At 35.1% G+C, this 21,457-nt stretch overlaps 1 protein-coding gene and 1 non-coding gene across 4 annotated transcripts in view; both read right to left on the reverse strand.

Annotated features, from left to right (window-relative positions):
* Window positions 1-21,457, reverse strand: part of Sas10 (UTP3 small subunit processome component Sas10) — a 362,975-nt gene that overhangs the window by 191,883 nt on the left and 149,635 nt on the right. The gene's annotated exons all lie outside the window — the stretch shown is intronic.
* Window positions 11,108-11,309, reverse strand: LOC148944736 (small nucleolar RNA U3). The gene has a single exon (XR_016142908.1). It is a non-coding gene; the product is annotated as a small nucleolar RNA U3 (small nucleolar RNA).

The raw sequence follows: 21,457 nt of genomic DNA on the forward strand, positions 1-21,457 counted from the left end.
CTATATTCCTATATTTTTAATACGTATATTAGAGGGTTCGCCCCCTATTCAATACCTTGGTCTTTAAGCTAAAGTTCGAATTTTGTTCCAATTCTTTGAAAATGACCTCTTAATCACAAATGCCGTTAATTAGAATAAATAGCTCTTATGAAAGTACTAAATAATCTTTGGCTTAAAGAGCGAGGTATTGACTAGGGGATGAACCCAATCATATACGTAATGTTTTCTGTCGTTTTAAGTTTTGATGTTGCTCCTTACTTTCAGTTAAAAAACTTGTTTTTTTTTATATATAATTTCTGATCTTTATTTTGAAAATGCTGGGAAATCCGGCGCCCCCTTCATAGCAATGGCTCTTCTCTCATGAAAACTTCCTTCATGGTAAGATCCTCCCATATAACCCCCGATCCAATCCCCCCCCCACTATCAGAAAAAATCCCCACTGAAAACGTATGTAAACGTCCCAAGAAACAATACTATATGTTAACATTGGGTAAAGTTCATAACTTTCAGCCCTCCCCCAGGGGACTTCGGGGGATTAAGTCATCCTAAAAGACGGGTTTATCATATTTTCAACCATGTTGAACAAAATGGATATCTAAAAATTTTGATCGGTTGACTTTGGGAAAAAAATGAGCGTGGGAGGGGGCCTAATTGCCGTTCATTTTTTTGTCACTTTAAAAGGGCACTAGAACTTTTAATTTCCGTTCGATTGAGCCCTCCCACGATATTCTAGGACCACTGGGTCAATACGATCACCCCTGGGAAAAAAAACAACAAGCAAACAAAAAAATAAACACGCATCCGTGATCTTTCTTCTGGCAAAAAATGCAAAATTCCACATTTTTGTAGATAAGAGCTTGAAACCTCTGCAGTAGGGTTCTCTGATATGCTGAATATGACGTTGTGGTTTTCCTTAGGGTTTTGTGACTTTGGGAGGGTCTTTTCCCCTTTTTTTGAAAATCATATAAATTTTCTCAGCCGCGTAACTTTTGATAGGTAAGACTAAACTTGATGAAACTTATATATTTGAAATCAGCAGTAAAATTTGATTCTTTTTTATGTATCTATTGGTATCAAAATTCCGTTTTCTAGAGTTTCGGTTACCATTGAGCCGGGTCGTTCCTTACTTACAGTTCGTTACCACGAACTGTTTGATAAGACAGAGTCGGAGGGGTCCTACACCCAGACCTTCCACTATCCCTGAGATTTTGGGGATTTCTCCAAAAGTCTGTGTGTCTCCCCGAAAAAAAATTTGGTTCCCCGATTCCCCGAAATTTCCCAAAAAATCACCCAATCACAGTGCCACCCCTAGTGACTATCCCTAGCAAACATTGTTTTACATACCATAATTTTTCACTACTCTCTTGTTCGTTAATTTTCGTCTCCTGTCTTACTTTGCCTAAAAACCAGACTGATACAATTTAAGTACAAACAGTTCTTTATATGTTCACAAAAGTATAACTTTCCTGCATTTAGATTAAACAATTTCGGATACGGTATTCCAAATGTTATAAGATTATTACATTCACATCATTCGTGGTCAAGACAATCCTAACAAAATTAGCCAAGAACTAGACTTGAAGTTGTTTAACGAAACGCTCAGTTGGATTTTGGGTTTTTAAATTGAACTTTTAAAGAAGTAGAATTGTTTTGAAAGCCGAATCATAAGTTTAAATTTTGTTGTCTTTTGCTATTTTCGGTTTTGGACATACTGTATTAATGTTTAATACTTAATTATTGAACGCATAATATATTGAAGGAATTGACCTTTTTGCCAGGAATTCTGACCATTTTAATTTTTGTTTCATTGGTGTATAAAATTAAGTTCTTTCTGTTTTTATCTGAGAATTGTATATGTCATACCACCTTTTATCCTCAAACGTATTCACCCAGCACTCCCCTCACAATTTAATATTCTGGTCCCTTTACCCGTGTAATATTGTCAGTGGGCGTAATATTTTAAACTGCAGTTTTTGGATCTTTTTACGGGCTTACAAAGCTTTTAGTTAGGCGAAGGAACTTTTACGTAAAATATATTCTGCTCAAATTCAGGATAGCCAAGTAAACTTGTTTAAAAAGCTAGGCCTACCTTTACAACTTCTAATTCGTGAACAATTAGTAGCCCTGTATGGAGGCTAAATCTCAGATAAAAACCAAAAAAAATTAAAGAAATTGTCGCATAATTTATTTCTTCTTCAAAACTATCCCTAAATACCATCTTATTGCTATAAAAAATGTACCACCCCCTCCCCCGTCTAATGATTCAAAATTTAGCTATAAACTATGTACAAGGTCGGGGAATGGGTGATTTAAAGGGAAGTGACCCCAAAAATATTATTCATAAGAAAATTTCCATTACAGCTTAAAGTAAAAATTTGGCTATTTGACTCATATTGTTTTCTTGTCAAGTTTTATTTATATTATCGGACACATTTATCACGAACTGTTGGTTAATAATGCCAAATAATGCTAGTGTGAAGAAAAAGAATAAGTAATTTTTATATGATTTGTAGCCTATGGCTATATTGTCCAGTTATTAGATGGACTGATATAAAAATGAGACTACAATAAGTTCTATATTTGGAACATGGATGGCCTCAGGGTTGGTGGGAGGGGTGGGGGTTAATCGGTGACTTTATAGTAATTATGTGGTTGCCAAAAGAAAGGAAAGCATAGTAGAGACAAAAAATGAAAAAAAAAATATGTGTGGAAGGGGTATTTTCCGCAGGGGTGGTTGGTATTTTCTGCGTGGGTACTTTCCATGGGGGGTATTTTCGGCGGAAGAGTATTTACTGGGGGGATATATTTCGTGAAGGGGGGGGGGGTATTTTTTGTGTTTTTTTCAGGGGGGTAAACACCTAAAACCTTAGAGTCAGCATGAAAAACCAATATTGTGTCAATTATCGTCAAAATTCCCTTTTTAATTTAAGTATGAATTTACTTGTTTCATTTAGTTCTTGTTTGTTTTAAGTTTAATGTTACCTCATTCTTATAAATTGAATTTCGTCTATTTAATTTACCTATCTAGAAACCAAAGTATAAACACACACAAAGTACTGACAAAACTCTCCCAAAGTGACCCCGCGTACCTCAGCGCCTCTAGAGGGGAAATGTTGCTCTACTTAATCGCTCCGAGCCAATAAATTATGCTAAGTGTGATTCAGGCGACGAGTGACTGGGAAATTATCGAATATTAGCAGGTTGAAATTAAACAGTAAATCGTGCGATATGGATATGAAGAAGAAATATTGTGCTTAGAAAACTGATTATTATTAAGTGCTGCCGGCTAACAACCAGAATGAGCGTTCGATGCTTTTTCGAAGGGTGTGATATTAATCGAGAAAATGCAAAAGAAAAAGGAGTCAAATTACTTGAAATGTTTTTGTTTTCAAACTTAAGTTCTATTCTAGTACCATAATGAGATAGCTAAGAAATAAACATACCATGATCTACTTAGAATTCAATGTTGTAGGCTATCAAAATATAAATTTAGAAAATTCCAGAATGACGGGATTCCTTTCATCCCCTAGATTCTATAAAACAAACTTTTTGAGGACACGGAGGGGTTCGGGATAGGGCCCCGGGGCCTAGACCCGAACCCCGAGTGAGCCGAAAACTAGCAAATACTGACCTAGTCTAGGCTATAGGTTATAAGCTAATGAGAAATCTGGAAATGGGCCGTAGTTATATACGTTTCATTGGGTTAATTCAAGGCTGTAGCCTAATCAGTGAGAAATAGTGAGCAAACAAAAAAGATTAAGGGAAAGATTCTACAATTTACACTAATTATAAAGACGATAAATGACTGGAAAATCACAGCTGTATTATAGCTCAATTTCAAATACTTTGGCTACTTACCCCCAAACTTATGGTCAATTTATCGGAAGGTGCACCTTTCAATGGTAAACTCCAATGCTTCGAAGTTTCAAAGCACAAAAAAGTTATGCAGAAAAAACTAGCAAGTTTTAAGCCTCTCGAAATCCAAGTTTCGTCTTAGACACTATATTTTTTGTTTATTGATTCCATTTCCTCGAAAGAAAGAGCATTCATTTGGAATTTTTTTTTCCCGCATTCGGCCGGTTTATGGTTTTTCTTATTGATAGTCTCTAAAAAAGAGACAAAAATGTGAACTATGTATCTTCTGAATTATTAGCTTTTTTTTAACATTGATGATATTGGCTCTTGGCAGCCGAAATTGGATTCTCTTCAATGTAGCTGTAATTCTAATGTACGATATGAAGCAGGGCTTTAATTTTGGATAGAAATGAAATGGCAAGAAAAATCCAAAGCTGACTACTTGTTATTTTTTTTTTTTTTTTTTTTTACAGACGGGAAAAATGGCACAGGGCTGTGAAACGTGTGGATTTGGTGGGAAATCTGATTGTGGTAAAAAGACTCTTCATATGCACGAGGCATTTCAAGAAAGAGCATTTTATGGCATCAGATATTACAAAGCTAAAGAAAATCTTGAAATCAAATGCCATCCCGTTTATTTTAGTTGGTGACGGTTGAAGTAAGACTTTATGTCTGTTCATTAGCTATCAGCGGTGTAGTTGGGTGAGAAAGTCGGGGAAACGCGATCCATGGGGAAAGTAATCCATTTGTTTTCCTACGAAAAAAAAGGCTCTCGTTTTTATATGCTTAATTTTTAACCTTTGAGGCATCAGCTATTACGAGATGGTAGCTTTGTGAGGGTGAAAAAGTGCAGCCCTCCCTCCTCTTTTTTAAGGACTGTATTCCAAGGATAACCTATTACTTGAGATTCGCTAAAATAGATTCGCAACCTAATCAAATAAATGTTTGTAGCTGGTTTAACAAGCCAAGTTTGGAAGGTTCAGGCAACATTATTATGCGCCAACTATTATCCGACTTCTTGAGGACAAGGTATTTATTTCAGTTGGTGACTCCCTGCACTGGTGACATTGCCTTTACCGACATCAATAGCAACCAGTACAACCCGATTTCGTTTGAAGTTGTGAATGTTAGTGGTAAGTGCTTAATTAGTTAGTTAACTTAGTAAATAAAAAAGTACCACTTTTGCTCATTAACAGCTTGTTTTTTTCCTCTCCCTCCTTATTTTTGTAAAAAAGCGTCACTGACGTAGCATTCTGTAGAATTCAATTTAATCATAAGAATTCCTACCTAACGTAGAATGGTTATTTGTGTTCAATGCACCTTGCAAAAGAAATGTGCGTTTGCATCTTTGACATCGAATCCAGACCTTACGTTTATATTTAGTTTTCTGTTACTAACATACTCGTATAGTTCTTTATTTATCCGAATATTTCAGCCTATCTGAGCATTTAGAGGACGGCTCAGTGCTGCATTGCTCCTACCTGCATATTCAATCGAGCTTTTATGCAATATAACTTCTACACCCCTCACTACTCCCCCTCTCTCCCTCTCTTCTCTCCTCTTCGTACATCGTTTTTTCTTTTCTTCTTTCTTATAGAAGTAGATTAGAGTAGATAAGATATGTCGCAGTAATAACAAGTTTTTTCCACTCTTACAGGTGACATTGCCTTCACTGACATCGGTAGCAGCTCACACAACCTGAATTCAGTTGAACTTGTTAATCTTAGTGGTAAGTCTTGTTTAGTAAATTAGTTAATAAATCTAATAGTGCTCGTTATTGCTCATGCTCATTTACGGCCAGTTATTTCCTCTTTCTCCCTATACTTTATGAAAAAGACATAATTAATACTTTGAAACAAAAAAAAAGCAATTTTGAATATAACCACTCATGATTTTGCCATTATTTTTTTTCTGTGATTTGATGGTGGGAAGGTCCCTGGGTTTTATATGCATCGAAGAAATAAATAAAGCTTCCTTGGAAAGAAAGCAAATTAATGGTTATAGTTTTTTTTTGGCTTTTGCTGTTCTGATTGGGGAATAAGCTTGTCCACACAAGCTATAGTTTTGAACATTATTGAGATTTTTGCCTATATTGTTAACTCATTTTGAACAGAATAGTGAACAAATTCGCGCGCGTCTTTGCTACGCACTATGAAAAGAACAGCTTCCGACCTTCCCCTCGTTTTGTTTCTCCGTCACTGGAGTACGATAATTAGCAATGACCAATTGTAATTTTTTAAGCAGGACGCTGGCTGAGCCTTAACCTTGAATGCAAACTTTTAATACTCTGGATGATATTCCAATATTTCATTTTTATTTTCAAGGTGATGCTGCATTTGAATTGGAAGAGTGGGTGAGCATGACCGCTGATCTAATAAAGCTTTTGCCAATCTTGAACCCCCAAGTGTTATCTCGTGTTCGGTTCTGGACATCTGAACTTGCAGCTGCTATCGGTTCTGACAACGAACATGGTAAGATTAAGGCCCGTATATTGTTGTTATATTTGTACCCCCTCCCCCCTAAGTTATCCCCTGGTTTCATAGAGTATTCCTGTTTGTCTTGATCATGTACCCAAAAGTGTTACCTTTCCCAATTTGCTTACAGAAATACCCTAGTGTTAGGTGTTTTCTCTGATTATTCACTCACTAATTTAGAGCTAAGTCCCTTCTATCAATCTTAGTTTTTAGATTTCATTTTTTAGCCGCATTAGTATTGCAGCGATCCTAAAATATCCATTCATCTCTTATATATATATATATATATATATATATATATATATATATATATATATATATATATATATATATAAACGTAAACATCTTTGCTTATCCTGCATTTCTTCTATATTATAATAAGTAGTTCTGCGTTCTCTGCGCTTGATAGGAGGATAGGATGGGAGATAGGAAATAGTGCAGAAAGCGAGACAGGTATAAAGCGGAATGCTTTTGAGGCACTGTGATTTATTCTGATATTTTGTGAGTCAGTAATGCTTTGTTAATTAATATTGCCTATTGCTTTGTTAGTTTTCGTGTGTTAAAAGTTTCGATAGGGGACTTGAAATGGAAAATAAAGAGGATATTTCGATAAGTTATTGTACATTTCTCTTTGCTCAACCCAGTTTTTTGTTTGTTTTTTTGTTTTTTTAGGTAGATCAGCTCCCGAATCCCAAGCCTCGTCCCAAGCTGAGATAGGTACGCCAAAAACTAGTCGCAAAATAAACGGAACAATATTAAGCACACCCAGAAATGCAAGAGATGCAAAAATTGATATGACCGACCATGCAATATTTTCATCTCCAACATCAACCAATACAAATCAGTCAACCAACGGGAGGAAATATACCCCACGAAAGCTGGCATTAAGTCGGACAATAAAGCGCCAAGAGAAGATAATAAAACGATGTAGAAGGTCACTTATCGCGCTCAAAAGTAAAATAAAAAATGCGAAGACAGATTTTGAATCCGAACAAGAAGCATTACATTTTGTTGTGAGTCACCTATCCGGAATCGCGCTTTCTTTATTTAAGTGCCAAATTTGAAGATCCATGATAATAAAACAATTTACTGAGGAAGAAAAAACAACGGGCTTGGTGTTTTTTTTCCTATCTCCGAACGGGTACAAAAAGTTGCTTCGTGAGAAAATTTTCTACCTTCCATCGGTGCGTACTCTACAGAGGTGTCTTTCGAGTGTCGAAGTGGTAGAAGGTTTTAAAGAAAGTGTTTTTGGTATGCTGAAGCTAAAAACTGCAGGAATGGATGAAACAGAAATATTTTGCACCATCGCCGTTGACGATATGTCTCTAAAACCTGGACTGCAGTATGATCGTAGCCGTGATAGGGTAGAATAACTTGGTCCGTTAGGACCCTTCAAATACGCTACAGTGGTCATGTTGCAGGGACTAAAACCGCACTGGAAACAACCACTTGCGTATTTTTATAGCGTTTCAGGCCTCAAAGGCGAGAAACTAAGAAATGTTATTTTTGAGGCGATAGATAGGTGCAAACAGGTAGGGATTACCGTAGAGGCAATAATTTCAACCCAGGGTGGAAACTACCGAGGATTAAAAAAGGATCTCGGCGTCGCGAAAAAAATTCCTTTTTTTCTTAGAAATGGTGAAAAAGTATATTTCATTTACGATCCCCCTCACTTGTTGAAAAGTGTCCGAAACAATCTCTTAAAGTATGATATCATTTTAAGTAAGCAGTGGCAGGCGTCATGGAGAGACATTGTGTGTTTCTTCAAGGTGGATCAACGTCATCGGTTTAGGACAGCGCCGAAACTTCAAAAGCGTAGTATATGTCCAACAAATCTCGACAAAATGAGGGTTAAAGTCGCTACTCATGTTTTCAGGATCAATTTTTACGTGAGTAAAGGCCTCTTAAATCTGAAGGCCACAGGAACAGCAAAGGTTGTAAATTTCTTTGATAAGCTGTTCCACTGCGTTAATTCTCTTGGATTTTTAGAAAAAAAAATGCATAGACGCCCAATTTGTAGGGAAAGCGCATCATTCCAGTTTTTTAAAGTCGGCCAGTTAATTTTTAGGCGATTTAAAATTTGTTAATAGCGTGGGGAAAGATGTTAGGAAAACAATCTATTGCATAGAGGGATGGCAGCTGGCTATTTCTGCCATCCTCGGTCTATCAGAAGATTTGATGAAGCATGGGTTTAAATATGTTTGTACGAGGAGACTTAACCAGGATAGTCTAGAGCATTTCTACGGCTTAGTCCGACGCTCTGGGGGTTTAAACGATAAGCCTACAACGTCGCAATTCTCCTGACTTTACAAACAAGCAACGTTTAGAAGCTTTTCGGGTTTTTCAAATTCGATGGGGAATTGTGAAGCACTTTCTTTCCATCAATCTCTTTTATCCGAAGTTTTTTCATTAGTTAACCTTCATACAAAAAGAATTGTGCAAGCCAGACGTGATTGCAGCGATATCCATGAGCCTCACGAGTTTGATTTTGATGAGAATGTTGAGGTTTTCACCTTAACAGAGGAATCAAATTTTGCATACGCAGTGGGGTATTCTGCAAAAAAGATTATGGAAAAGCATTCGTGTGATAAGTGCAGAACTGGGTTATTTGAATCTGGTATTTCTCTTTTTGATTCAGTGTTTGATTTCATGCGGATGAAAGCTTATGAAGAAGTCAATTCAGACTTCTCAAACCTTTTTGTTCCTGCAATCTCCTTGATTGAGTATTGCAAAAAACTAGACTACATCATCCAGACTGAAATGACTCACTGCTAGAACGAGAGAATCGTACGGCGACCATGGGAAAGAGCGTCCCAACTGTTAATCCCAATTTCGTGTGACCTATTTCCTCGCAAGTGTTTTGTACAGTATTTTTTTTTAATGCGTATCTTCTACATCACTAAATTTGAAAACCAGAAGATAGAAAGAAATGCTCTATGCGTAAATAATAAAAGCAGCTAAGTTAAGAGCATTCACTTTTAAGTATTTTTCATTCCATGGTTAACTATATTTATTTGTTGTTATATTGTTTGAATTTGCTAAAAATATCTTTGGATTATTCTAAAAATAATTTTTCTAAAGCTAAGGTACTTCTAGCGATTCTCGATTCTCTTAAAACTATTTTACAAAAATGAAAAATATTTTATGGAATGATTGCCAATTATGATTTTGGAATGGAAAATTATCCAGCGAATTAATAAGTTGGGATTATTTATTTTCTTGTTTCTTTTATTCTGTTGCAATTAAAAAAAAAGAAAAAATTGGAAGAACTATTAATACAGCGGTCATGTAGCCTACCATTAAACCACATCTGCAAACCCACTTCTGATCAAGATTATTATTATCCTAACTGTTCTTGAAACTCATTCCAACGTTTCGGGGTAGTATTTTTCACAAGAAAGTCATATGTTTGTTTTTATCAATCAATAGTAAGTCCCCCTCGTCTTTTGTGCTTTTTAGCCTTTTCTTTGATCCGCAAGTAGCGATGATATTCCACGAGAAAATCCGTAAACGCTTCGAAGGTGAAGTGAAAGAACTCTAGAGAATAGCATACTGATTTTCAAACGAAATTGTTTTATAACAAACTACGTCGTTTTCATTTTTCTTTCCATTATTTTGTGAGCTTCTATCAAAGCAACAATTACTGCCTGGAACTACAGATAGATTTCCGGAAATTTGAATTTCTTTAAGGTTTGCAGGTCTACTTGAAGTAACCATCGCAAATTATTTCGGTATGTAAGGAGAGGAAATCATTGTCTTTACGTTGATGATCTACTTTCATTCCAAATAAAGCACACTTTTATTCGTCTGTTTCGTATTACTCGTATATAGGACTAATCTGGTTTCAAATAAGTCTGAAAAAGTGAGTTAAATTTGTGCGAAATGGAAAAAAAAAAATCTGAATCAGTTGACGAGTGCACCGTACTATAATTAATTTTGCAGCACACAACAATAAAAATACATGTAAAAGCTGCTCATGAAACAAAGCATCCCATATGTGTGTGCTTTTTTTTGCTTTCCTTCCGAAGAATATAGTGGGCCTATATAAGCTTATCCCGGCCTCCAATCAAGGAGCTTAGGGGACACACAAGAAGTAAATTTCGTACTGTTCTGAACCAAATTAAATAAAAGTAGATTCTATCAAATACTATCAATACAATTTACGCGGCTAATTTCTTTAATCCAGTTGCCATGCAATGACAGGAAAAACCAATACTTTCGAAATAAATTATCATATTTTCAAGTTTTGACGTCAATAACATTGAGAAAAAGGGATAGATTAGAGAAAGATGAAAACAATTATAATAATCAAAGCAATTTTCCATTCGATATAAGAGTATTTACGCATAGCACTCTCAAATCGTAAATATAGGCGTGATAAATAGGTGTCGGTAAACATCACATAAAATCTAATAGGGCAGGGTGAAACTATTTAAAAATAGAAGGCATTAATTTAAATATGCTCCGCAATAAAGTACCCGCATTTTTTCATTGTCCTAATTCTAATCACAAGCTCTATTTCAAGATCCATCTCTTTAATTCAGAACGAATCTGATCTAAGCATAATAACCTATGGAAGACATATAATCATCAATGGAACTTGAAAAATTTAGGTACCAAGTATAGAATCGTCTCCGGAGACGCGGACAAATGTCCAATTTTTTGTATTGAGAGAATGGGAATAGTCAGTACTTGTTGTATGTGTTTTGCCTTCTCCCAACGGAAATTAAAGTATTAATTTAAACAACTACATTATAGCATATTAATTTACACTTTTATCAACTCGGATTACATCTACCTCATCTCAGCCGAAATGACAACTTTCCACAATGACCGAATCCATCAAAACCAAACACGATCCATTTCCCTATCGGGGTAGACGTTTCCACCCCGATTTAGGGATTGTGGGGTGGAAACGCAAGTTTCCCAACAAAACCAAAGCTACCATACTGCAGAAATGATTTTGAAAAGTATAATTTTATAGGACACACAATTTCCAGCTTTTACTAATACAAAAATAGCCAAAACCAATTGTTACCAATTTATGAATATACAATAGCTGTTTAAAAAGCAATTTGAGTCGAAATAATTTTTATAATATACTTTCATTGTTCTGAAATTTTAATTATAAGCTTAAAATAGGTTTTGCATTGAGACTTAATAAAAATATTACTAAATATGATTTTTTACTCAAAAATTGATTCCTTTGCGAGGGACTAGAGACTTTCCAGAATAGAATTGCAAAACCCGATAGAGAATAGAATTGCAAAACCCGGCACAATGAAAAACCCGTCTTTAAATAAAAAAAAACAAGTTTTTTTAACTGAAAGTAAGGAGCGACATTAAAACTTAAAACGAACAGAAATTATTTTGTATATGAAAAGGGTTGTACCCTCCACATTGCCTCGCTATTTACGAAAAATTTTTTCATTGTTTAAAAAAAAAGAGTCGTGATAAACAAAAAAATTTAGCTTAAATAGCGAGGCGGTGTGGAGCAGTCGGCCTCTTTAATCTACGGACTAGTTTCTGTACTTTTTAAGTTTGACTGTCGCTACTTACTTTCAGTTAAAAAAAACTTGTTTTTTTTTTATTTAATTTTTGAACGTTTTTGAATAAATGTAGGTTTTGATCTTGGCTCACCGTACATGAATAATTAAAGAAAATGCGCATATTAATTTACTTTTATTTGGTTAAATGGCTTTCTCGAAACTTATTTAATTTTATTTACGAACGTTTTTATTAGAAATAAATATACGTAACTTACGAATTAACTTACGTAACGACCTTCTATATACACATATTATTAATACGTATATCAGGATGTTTACCCCCTAGTCAATACCTTGCTGTTTAAGCGTAAGTTCGAATTTTGTTACAATTCTTTAAAAATGACCGCTTAATCACAAAGGCCGTTAATTGGAATAAATAGCTCTTATGAAAGTACTAAAAAATCTTTAGATTAAAGAGCGAGGTATTGACTAGGGGGTGAAGTCAATCATATATGTAATATTTTCTGTTCGTTTAAAGCTTTGATGTTGCTGCTGTTGCAGTTGAAAAACTTGTTTTTTTATATTTAATTTCTGATCTTTTTTAAATAATGCTGGGAAGTCCGGCGTCCCCTTCATCGCAATGTCCCTTCCCCCATGAAAACTTCCTTCATGGAAAGATCCTCCCATATGACCCCCAACCCCCCTCCCCCCTACCAGGAAAAATCTCCCCTTAAAACGTCTGTATACTTCCCAAAAACCAATACTATATGTTAACATTGGGTAAGGTTCATAACTTACAGCCCCCCCGGGACCTTCGGGGGATTAAGTCATCCTAAAAGACATACTTAAAATATTTTCGAACATGCTAAACAAAATGGCTATCTCAAAATTTTGATCGGGTGACTTTGGGGAAAAAATGAGCGTGGGAGGGGGCCTAGTTGCCCTCCATTTTTTGGTCACTTAAAAAGGGCACTAGAACTTTTAATTTCCATTTCAATGAACCCTCCCACAATATTCTAGGACCCCTGGGTCGATACGATCACCCCTGGAAAAAAAAAAAACAACAACTAAACATGCACCCGTGATCTTTCTTCTGGCAAAAAATACAAAATTCCACATTTTTGTAGATATGAACTTGAAACCTCTACAGTAGGGTTCTCTGATACGCGAAATATGATGGTGTGATTCTCATTAAGGTTCTATAATTTTTAGGGGGTCTTTTCCCCTTTTTTTGAAAATCAGCCAAATTTTCTCAGGCGCTTAACTTTTGATAGGTGGGACTAAACTTGATGAAACTTATATATTTGAAGTCAGCATTAAAATTTGATTCTTTTGATGTATTTTTTTGTATCAAAATACTTTTTACTAGACTTTCGGTTACCATTGAGCGGGGTCGCTCCTTACTTACATTTCGTTACCACGAACTGTTTGATTCAATACACCACCGTAGAGAAATACATTGTATAGCGTGGTTATAATATATTTAAAGTATTGTTCTTTGGTGTTTTTTTTTGGGGGGAGGGGGGGCCCTCGGGTAGGGTGGGGTACGTATTTAATATTTTCACTGCTTTGCCCCCCCCCCCACCCACTCCCCCTAATGTGCAAATATATAGCCCAAATTTGTTTCTAAACTATTATATAGTCATCCTATTTTAGATACTCTTGATACTCAGAGTTAGATACTCAGAGTTAATACTCTTGAAATTCTTTACAAGTTTGTATTCTTTCATCTATAAACGATGTTATTTCTCCTTGCTTTTACGCTACAGTCAAGATAATAGGCAAGCAGGCACCTTTTTCGTTAACAATTGCTTCCGGCTTCCAGTAGTCGGGCAAAAACATCTACCTATTTATCAAGTATTACTAACTGAAAATGAAAAGTTAGCAAATAATAAAAATAGATACTTGATGATCTGGAATCAATTTTGATATCTATAGATGTACCAAAAGATTAGCCTATTGTGCTGATTCCAAATATATAATTTTTTTAAGTTCATTGTTACCCATTAGTGGGCCTGACAAAAATGTGCCAAATTTTCGAAAAGGGTTGAAAAACACCCCATAAAAGTCAAAGAATTTTAATGGAAATCACGCCATCAGATTCAGCGCATCAGAAAACCCCACTGTAGAGGTTCCAAGCTCATATCTATAAAAATGAAATTTTATAGTGTTTGCCAGAAGAAGCATCACGGATTCGTGTTTATTTATTGTTATTGCTTTTTCCAGGGGTGATCATATCGAACCAAGGGTACTAGAATTTCGCAAGAGGGCTCGTTCAAACGAAAATTAAAAGGTCTATTGTCCTTTTTAAGTGTCCAAAAAATTGGAGGACAACTAGCCCCCGTCCCACGCCCTTTTTTCCTGAAAGTCGTCTGATCAAAATTTTGAGATAGCATATGAATAGATATGTCTTTGGAGATGACATGACCCCTCAGAACCACCAGATGAAGGGCCGCATGTTATGAAATTTGCCCATTGTTTGCACATAGTATTTGTTATAGGGAAGTATATCGATATTTTCCAAGGGAGGAAGGAGATCTTCTGGGGACGGATTTTCTATGGGGAGGATTTCCCATTGGGATGGAAGTTTTTGGGTGTGAACTTTTCAGGGGATATTTTACATGGGGAGACTTTACCAGAATTTGTATACAAAATGTGTGTTATTTGTCTCTTTTCTCGTTGTTGACCCCATTGTACATGTTGAGACACTTTGAGGGAAATCTCAAGGGGATGTTTTCAGCGGATTTGGAATTCTCTTGGGATCTTTTTTTTGGGGGGGGGGAGATTTTCCACGGGAGAAAATTCCATGGAGAATTATCACCAGGAGAAATTCTCCATGGGAAATTTCGGGGGGATTTTTCTTCAAGGGGAGGGGGTATTTTCTCAACAGGTATATTCCCCCAATGACCTTAAAAAGTATCAGCAACTAACTGATGAACGATGAGCCAAAAGTAATGCAAGAGAGAGGTGATACCAAGCTCTCAACTGCCATTCTTGAGAGACATCTGACAGTTTAAGCGGATAATCAGATACGGAATTCCTGTGTTGTTTTAAAATCACTTTTCTGTGAATAGGCAGCACAGCAGCAAAGTGGACCTGGCACATTGACGATAAATCACATCAGTCCAGTTTTTTTTAAGAAAAATTAATCACTCAGTTTTTTTTGTACCCTTCGGCATTGTGCGCCTTTAGGCCTGGGCCTAAGCGTAAATCCTAGCCGGATAACACTGTTTTTTAATAAGATCATGGTATGCATGCAATGAGGAGTGTATAAGGGACAATTTGCCTTTTTGCTTTCACTAAACCACTAGTCAATTTTATGAGAGCATACGTGGAGGGGTAGTAATTTTTGTTCGTTCACAGGGCTCTTATTTTGCTTTTGACCAACACTTATGTATAGGTTATCTGATATACCGCTTGTATTTTTTTTCTCGTTTTATCTATAGCGCTAGAATAGATTATAATAAGGTTATTATACCTTTGGCTATTTTTGGAATAGACATTGAGCCGATTGGACTATAAGTTTTGCCAAAAACCGTAAATGAGTAGAGGTTAGATGTACAGAAATGGATGAACCACTGTAGGCCATATTGGTATTAATATTTCTTTAGAAAATATCAACTTGTTGTTTGTTGATAAGAAGACTAAAGCTCGTTACCACCAATTTCTAATTAATTATTTTTCTGAATCGAAATAATATATGTTTGCTTTCGGAAGCAATGCTGCCCTAACTCAACATTAATCAAGCTTCCCAGAAAGAGGTAGGATATATCTGCTTCTCATAAATTGAATCTTTTCAAATATATATATATATATATATATATATATATATATATATATATATATATATATATATATATATATATATATATATATATATATATATATATATATATATATATATATATATATATATATATATATATATATATATATATATATATATATATATATATATATATATATATATATATATATATATATATATATATATATATATATATATATATATACCCTCTAGGTGAGCACGTCGCACTTTCTCGGCAGTAAAACCTCAATAGTCGCCAATCCTTGAGTATTTTTAGCCTATAATCATAATTTTGCTTTCTATGCTACTTAGAACCTTCAAGCCTGTATCCTGGGGAGGGAGGCTACAAGGTTTTCACCCCTTCCCCCTCCTCTAAAATTTGTTTCTGAGTCGTAAAAATTGCATATAGACAAAATTTTGATGCGTTTTGAAATTTTTCATTGTACCTTCCCCCACCCCCTCACTCCATTCCAAACTAAAATCCTTGATGTGCCTTCATAGACATAAAAGATTAATTTGTATGTGGCGGGTTTTTTCTTTGTTTTATAATTTTGTTTAATTATTAGCCCATAATTTATCCCGCTTTGCGTTCGTAATTAACAGATACACACCCATCAATCAAGACTGTTTTAGTCTTGTAAGTAAGTAAGCAAGTAAGTACTTAGCTATACTGATACTAGCACTAGTCAAATTGCATTCATTAAAAATATTTACGTGTCAGCATGTAGAATAACTTCTTGTCTATTTTGCAATTCTATTCTGATGAGTGTCTAATCCCTCGTGAAGGAATCAATTTTTGGCAAACAAGCATATTTAGCTTTATTTCTATTAAGCTGCAATATAAAATCTATTTTAAGCTTATAATTAATATTTTATAATAACGGAAAATTATTATACATATTCTTTTGACTCTCTTTACTTACGAAACAGCTACTGTGTTATGATGAATGTAGAACATATCCATTTCGAGTGTTTCATATTAATAAATCACATAATCATTGATAACTAATATTGATATTGATAGAATGAATAAAAAAATTTTTGTAAAGCTTCTCGAAACAAAGGTGGATATCTGCCACCTTCGAATGAGAAGCTTGACTCTTTTTAATGAGTGAATAGCAACGCAGTCTGATATTGATGGCTAAGAAACCCTCTGCCTCTTAATGTAAAGTAGTGTCGCCACCAGTGTTACCAACATATAAATATTAAATGTACCATATCCCAAAATTTTTTCCGCATGTTATGCTTCGTGTTACACGCTGATCGTCGGTGACGTACAGTACTTTTTATAAAATTTTGACTAAGACATTTTCGTTCACTTTCTTTTTCCATTCTTCTATTTTTTCTTTCTCTTCTAATACAGTACATTATTCCTGACAGTACTTGAAGAAATTGTTCGGAGTAACATATATTACAACAGAAATAATTTACTACAGATCAACAAAAGTCGCTGTTTTTTGGCCATTTATAAACTTGGCAAAATTTAGCAAACTTTTTCAAACTCATTACTAGCAGAAATTAACATGAGTAGGGCTCAAAACCCCTATGCCTTCCCAAGGACAGAACATAACTTGCACTTTACTAAAAAATATAAATATTTTTACTTTAATAATTTTGATAAATCAAATAATATTATCATTTTGATTACTAAACATCAGTATATCTATATTAAACTGACAATGCACATTCATTTGTATTTTTCCAGTAAGTGTAAATTATGTTCTGGACTCGGGAAGGCATACGGGTTTTGAGCCCTGCTCATGTTAATTTCTGCTCGCTTTGAGTTTGACTCGCTTATTTATTGTAATTTTTGTTCTTCTTGGGTTTTATTTATTTATCGATGCTGATTTGTGGTAGTTTCACGCTTGGTAGATTATTTTATTTTATTTTTGCTCATTTTTGGTTTAATGGGGTTCTTTACTTTTCTTTGAAAAACTTATTTTGTGGAATTTTTTTTTAAATTAATTTATATTCCTTTTATATTGACATAGTCTTTTCAGGGAAAAAAGAAAATAATAGTTTAAATCTTTTCGTTTTTTTAAGACTTTATAGTTTGGCCTGCTATTTTTATGCCGGAGAAAAATTTTCAGTAATTTCTAACAGCATACACCCTTTTAAAAATCTGGACACAAATATTACTGTTTAATTTAGTTTCATACCTCCTCTAGTTGACCTGAAATGGAAAACTTGATACCATTCGCAAAAAAATTTGTTTACTTTCTTTGATAGCTCGGATACATTTATGCTATTTTGATTTGGTTAAATTTTAAAAGCAGAAGAAGCCATGAAATCTTGAACATAGTACACTCAGTCGTTCTTGGGATACTGCTGAGATGCCTTATTGCGAATTAGCATTAAAATAGTTCATCTTGATTAAATCTTGGACCAAAATTTAGTTTTTGAACATAATGGGCAAATGGGGGTGAGACTGGGAAGAGGATTAGTTATCCTCCAATCACCTTCCACTTTTAAAAAGGTCATTAGCCATTCCAATTTCTAATCGAATGAGCCCTTTTCCAAGTTTCTACGACAACTCCTTCGATACGAAGTGCCCTGATCTGGTGCCCTGGTTATAAAAATGAGACTGCAATAAGTACTATATTTGAAACATGGATGGCTGCAGGGTTGGTGGGAGGGGTGGGGGTTAATCGGTGACTATATAGTAATTATGAGGTAACCAAAAGAAAGGAAAGCATAAGGGCTGTTTTTTCACTCATCAATGTGCTAAGATCTTACATCTTTTGTCAGAAAACGCTTAAAAGTGAAATCTTTGAACTAAGATCTTACATCTTTTGTTGTTTTATGCAAATGTCTTTCATCATTCTGCTCTGATCAGCGGTTTGAGAACAATGATGAGTATATCATCAAAGTTCTCTCATCATTGTTCTATATGGCAAAACAGTGGCGGTCTTCAGACTTTTTGCTAACATCAGTGAGTTGTGAGATCTTAGAACAAGATGAGTTACAAAACGATAACCTTTTCAGAGAGATGTAAGATCTTAGATGTAAGATATTAGCGCTAAAAAACGGGCCTATAGTAGCAACAAACAATGAAAAAAATTTATGTGTCGAGGGGGTATTTTCCGCCGGGGGGGTATTTCCATTGGGGGTACTTTCCATGGGGTATTTTTCGCGGTATTTTCAGCGGGAAAGTACTCCCAGTTGTTCCCGTGGGGACTTTTCCGGGGGGTGAACACCAAAAACCTTAGAATCAGAATGAAAAACCAATAATGTGTCAATTGTAGTCGAAATTCCCTTTTAATTTAAGTTTAAATTTGCTTGTTTAATTTAGTTCTTGTTTGTTTTGAGTTTTAATGTTGACCCATATTTATAGGTTGAATTTTGTCTATTTAATTTACATATCTAGAAACCGCAAAAAATATTTGTTTTTAAATATTATCAATGAATTGATGAGATTAATGACTTAATGAAAAACTGCCACTCGTATTTACAGTTCACATGTGTTCACTATTTTTTTTTACAATTTTGAAGTTTTTGCCGCAATATCAGCAATAAGTGTTTTCAGCTATGGTATCCAATCCCGTGCTCTGGCTCTAAAACCTACTTTGTAAAAGGCTTGATTTACTACGCGGATGCAAGCCCTATTTGAGTCTGAAACCGAAGCTAAAACAAATTTTGACTCCCGAATTTTCGCAAAGAAATTCCATTTTGTTTTTCCCCCAAAATTCCCCGAATCTTTAAGACTTGTCCCCGAAAACTCCCCAAGTTTTTAAGACATGTCCCCGAATTTTAAGATTCGAGAGTGAAAGCCATGCTTGATATACAGAAAGATGTTTTTGCGACCTTTGGACGCCGGAACTGAAGTGTCTATTTACGAAAAAAGGAAAATAGGTGACTGCTTGTCTGTCTCTTATCTCGACTATTCTGAACAGATCAGGGTGAAATAAAATATTTGTAGATGAAAGAATACAACCATAGGTACAAGAATACTGAATTGTACCACTTTGTACCATCATTTTGTAAAATATATCATATTTTGTGTCATTGTACTAAATTGTATCAGTAGATGTGAAACGTACCAAAATGGTCCAATTGTACCACGTTTGGCATCACAGGTCGCCACTGTCAGTGTTTTAATCATATTTAGTGAGTATATTCTCGTTTGGCAAATTCAAAATTTGACGATTTTACTAACTAGTTCCAACTTTTGAATGCTGTGTTGCCACACTCAGTGAAATCGAGCAAATCAAGTTCAAATTTTTGATTTTTTTTCTTTAATTTAGCAAATTTTTTAGTAAATTTCAAAGAAATATGAAAAAAAAATGTTTAATGATTTTTGTGCCAAGTTTCATTATATTGAACAAAATTTGAACATTTTTATCTGTTTGAATTGATATTTTATGGGTTTAGTTTCAGTCCCTTCCACCTCTGTAATTTACGGAGCTGCACAAAGCAACAGAATGATCGATGTATTCGAGGTTCTTGAAAGCTTCATCGGTGCCAGGACAGCTTCCAGTATGGAGATCACAAGAAAAAGCCGTCAAGAACAGACAAGGCTTACTCGGTGGGATGTCGCTCGCAATCCTTTTCCGGTAGAATATTTTCTCCCAACAAGATAGTTTAAGAGTGATGAGACAACTGTTGCCCTTTTTAATTCACTTCTTGCAGGCGGAAACCGACAACTGTTGTCCGACTCGGTCAAGTCTGCAAGAAGTGATTGAACAAACAGGATAGTAATAAACCGAATGGTGAAAATTAGAATCAGGTTGTTGTTTCTCCGACTGTCGTGACTGACCCCAATCGAACGAGAATATTCGAGTAACAGACTTATGAAGGAGTTATAAAAAGAGACACTTCAAGATGGAGTTTGCTTCTGTAATGTGCAAGCCCGCTCCTACCCTCAACCAATCCCCACTTTTTAGGGAAAAGGAATATTCCGCTTCCCGTAACTCGAATAAATCGATGGTGTTAGCTTATGCAGTGACATTTGTAATTTTAATTAAAAATACAATAAATAAAATTCGAGTGACAAGTGACAACAGTATATTTATTTGAATGAAAACGAAAGAAATTAAAGATCGACCGAGAAAAAAGGAAAAAAGAAAAAAGAAGAAAAGGGAAAAAGAATATGAAAATCCTATTGATTATCCTCCTATGGTAAAAAGCGATGCTTGACGGTGCGCGTAAGGCGGTGGCCACGTGCGCAAACGTCAAGAGTAGACTATTCAAAAAACTAGTAAAGCATTCTATCCCAGTCCCGTTTATTGTTCCTTCTAAAACCACAGATTTGCATGAAAAGCTTGGTGAGATGTCTGAAAGTGAGGCTGTTGAAGAAGTGACAAAGGTAGCTTATTCTGTTGATAAAAATCTGCAAATGCGACATTTTTTCAGACGTTTGTGATGCAAGACGCTTCTGTTGTAAAGAGTGCTGGTACAAACATTATATCTCCATCTATATTTTGTGATAAGAGGACGGTCAAGAAACCCAGGTTGTGATGTAGTTAAATCATATACTAAAGAAAATTCTGGACAAGAAAGTAATTTCAGCATTAATAGTCTTAATGATACTAAACAGCGATGAAGACCACCTCACTTAACTTATCATTCCTGGTTGAACCTCGCTGAAGTAAGGATGCTGGAACTTTTTTAAAAATTTCATTTTTGTTTTACTGGCCGTGTGTTGTTATAAATCTTTTCTCTTTTATATATTTATGTTTTGCTGAGGAAGGCCCTTGGACATAGAGCCGAAATGTTCATAAAAATTAGAAATCCACTGTCATACGAAAAGAATTCCCTATTCTTCTTCTTGTTTTTGATGTTTGTTAATGATATCAACTCTTTTGAGAAGTCAGATGGATCGTTTAAGGTTT

This window comes from Artemia sp. Qi Xiang Cuo, chromosome 14 (genome assembly GCF_049724085.1).
Source record: "Artemia sp. Qi Xiang Cuo chromosome 14, ASM4972408v1, whole genome shotgun sequence".
NCBI lineage: Eukaryota > Metazoa > Arthropoda > Branchiopoda > Anostraca > Artemiidae > Artemia > Artemia sp. Qi Xiang Cuo.